Source organism: Leptonychotes weddellii, chromosome 3 (genome assembly GCF_054177405.1).
Source record: "Leptonychotes weddellii isolate Sample4059 chromosome 3, ASM5417740v2, whole genome shotgun sequence".
NCBI classification, from domain to species: domain Eukaryota; kingdom Metazoa; phylum Chordata; class Mammalia; order Carnivora; family Phocidae; genus Leptonychotes; species Leptonychotes weddellii.
The window spans coordinates 132,577,366-132,580,749 of NC_138371.1; positions in this window are offsets into that span (position 1 = coordinate 132,577,366).

Here is a 3,384-nt window from a genome sequence, read left to right on the forward strand (position 1 = left end):
AATGTAACCTGAATTCATGTCCAAGGCATGTATAAGTTGATTCTCCCAAACATCTTCATCGAAAGAGTTGCCACAGGAAGTAACTACCTAGCTGTTTTAAAGTTTAAGTAGAAGTCTGTAAGTGAATGGAAGGATAGAGAAATTGGTGGAAAGAAGGGAATTCTAGAAAAAGGAAGTACATATAAAACCAAGATGCCTGAAAGATCATGACTTATTTACAAAATTATATTAGTAGGAAACTACGTTACAATGACTAATAGCTGTCAAAACATATCAGCCCATTGAATGATTTCTTGGCAAGTAGAGGAAGATTTCTCAATATTTCCTTGGAACATCTCTACTTCCTTAAAGTAGAACATGTCTAAAAGTCTTCAGCTATTAAAATTTTTTTGCATTATTATGCTAGTTAATTGTATATAAGAATAAATGCAAAACTAAATATGAATTTCATACGTTGATAGTTCTTGACTAAACAAAAAAAAAAGAAATCTACAAATCATTTACAAACAGGAATACAAATCTAATAAAACTCAAATTAACCACAATTAATTTAAGATGGTGAATGACTGTGTTTTGTTGAAACTAAATTGCCATTTGAAACATGAACACGAATATGGCACAATGCTCTGTTTAGGGACTGATTTCAGGTGGTTTTGAGTTAGGCATTGCTAAACTACTGTGCATCTTATAATGACACAAATCTCCTCCGACGTTCCTCTTTTAGACCTATTGTAAAACATTCATTAGTACACATACCCTGATGTCTTTTTAATGAATACTTTATTTACATATTAATTGTCTCTACTCTTTTCTCTTTTAGCCTACTGCAATATAGTGTTGTATAGGTCTTAATTTAATAACTAAAATTTTCTATGATTTAAAAAATGAAAACCTACAATTTGAAAGCTCTGGTAGAAAATATTCCGACACTTAAGGATATGTCTGCATATCACAGAGAACATCTGGGACCTGATTAAGGGAAACTATTACAGGAAGATTTTTTATGGTGATTATTTATTGCCCTAATTGTCCTTTCTAGTCCAAATTCTTTTTATTCTCCTAATCCCACTCCTCGTTTTTTTTCCTCCAGAACATAAGCATTAAATTGTGAGATGGCAATAGGATGTGCCATAGAAACATAATGACACACATGAGCCAACATTAGTAATTGTATTTTATTTCATGAATATAAGTAGAGTTTATGCCCTTATCCACAACTCAGTTGTAAAAAGCTAATCATTGCCATCCAGGGAACCTCCACAACATGGCAATGAGTTTAGGTGAAGTGATAATCTTCCAAATGAAGAAAGGTCAATGAGATAAGGCACCGCTTAACAAATCTTTAAATTTCTCCATTTTGGCAAAGTTCCTAACAAGGAAGCAAGAAGTGGCATTGAAGTGTCTCATTCTCACCTTGATGAGCCCTTAAAATGTAATTTAATGTTGCTCTCAATTACTATATATTCCACAAGTGTTGACTATTTTTGGCTTACAGCAGCCTCACAGTCAAATGATGACGAATGAATGTAATGATCTGTTCTGTTTTAACAGAAATCTAGTGTTAAAACAAAATAAGATATTTAGACTAATCTGTATGACTCCCACTTGGAGTTTTAATAAACTGCCAAAACAATGTGCTAAAACCAGAGTGAAAAAGTTATTCCAAGAAGACAGATATTTTCCCAAGGAAAGTAAGTGATTTCCTTCAAAAGGAAGTGATAATTTTGTATGTTTCCAAATGTGTTATTTGTATTAATTATCTAGATTCTAGAAGGTCTTCCTTCACATTGCTAAGAAACTTTGTAACTAGTGAAGAATTCAAATGTCCTGATTATGGCAAGCATTCCCTAATGTACTTTGATTGAAACTATGTTTTCTGAAGTTGTATCATATGTGTCATATATATTTCATAAAGATACGTGTGTGTGTACATATATTGGTTGTTTAAGGTCTACGTGGTGGCCAAAAGCAAAACAACAAAACAAAGCAAAAACTAACTAAAAAACATTGGCAGGGAAGATGATACATATGGATGTGGGTGGCAGTGTTTGAACAACAGATCTGGTCGTCCTTAAGGGAACATTTTAGGGGGAAAAAAAATATTTATACCAAACTAGTGCATTGTGTTACATTGAGTGAGGGTTTCTACCAAATATTTGTACACTATCAAAATTATAACCCTTGCCATTTTGGGCTTGGGTCCCTTGGATCTCATTTGTGAGACAGAATTTGAGATGTTGCCTTGTTCTCTCTTTGCCCTACACATTTAAAATTTTGTTTCTCTTGTACAGAATTAGTTTTAAAATACTGAGTTTTTATTATTTATACATAGTGAACAACATGAATAACTCTCTAAATATATCTCACCACGCCCAATCATTTGGGCTAGAAGCAAACAAGCAGAACAAATATATTTAAGACTCATTATGTAATAATATTATTTTTCTTAATTTTTCAAACTAAACAAGATTATTCATAGGGAGAAATATGATGTAATTCATAAAAAGTCTCAGTGTTTACTTGTCTAGAATTATAATATTTTTTAGGCAGAAATTCTCAGGAATGACTGTGCTCTACTTTTGTTTTTGTGGGCCCCTGTTTTGGTCCTTTCTCATTTCAGTTTTTCAAGTCTTTGTACAGCTGCATAGACTTCTTCATCCAGAAGGTCATGCATTTTTTTCAATCACTGTTTATATTAGGCCTACTAATTTTCAGACACTGTTCTAGGTCTTGGGATAAAATTGTGAACAACACAAAGCCCTTCTTCATGGAGCTTAGATTTTAATATGCCCAGATAATAAAGTAAACAGTGAACATACTTTCAGATGGTGATATATGCCATGAAGATAATAAAACGGGTGATGTAATGGAGAATAATCTGGGGGATGGGGTTACCATATTAGATAGCTGATTAAGACAGCATCTCAGAGAAGGCAGTATTTGAGCTATCCTTAGAGGGGAAAAAAAATACCTGAGAGATAATCCATGACAAGAATATTTCTTTCAAAGTGAGAACAAGATTGGCAAAGTTAGAAAACAGTAAAATAAGTCAATGAATTGAAAGTGAGCAAGGAGGCAACTGATAAAAGATATAATTGAAGAAGCAAAATAGTAAGTAACCAGGGGTCAAAACCTTAAAAATGATTTGATTTTAATTTAATTAAAATTATAAAAAGATAGGGGTGCCAGGGTGGTGCAGTTGGTTAAACCTCCAAGTGTTGGTTTCGGCTCAGGTTGTGATCTCAGGGTCTTGAGATGGAGCCCCGCTTTGTGCTCTGTACTCAGCTCAGATTCTGTTTGAGATTCTCTCTCCCTCCCTCCTCCCACTCTCTGTCTAAAATAAATAAATAAATCTTAAAAAAATTATAAAAAGATCATTCTGCT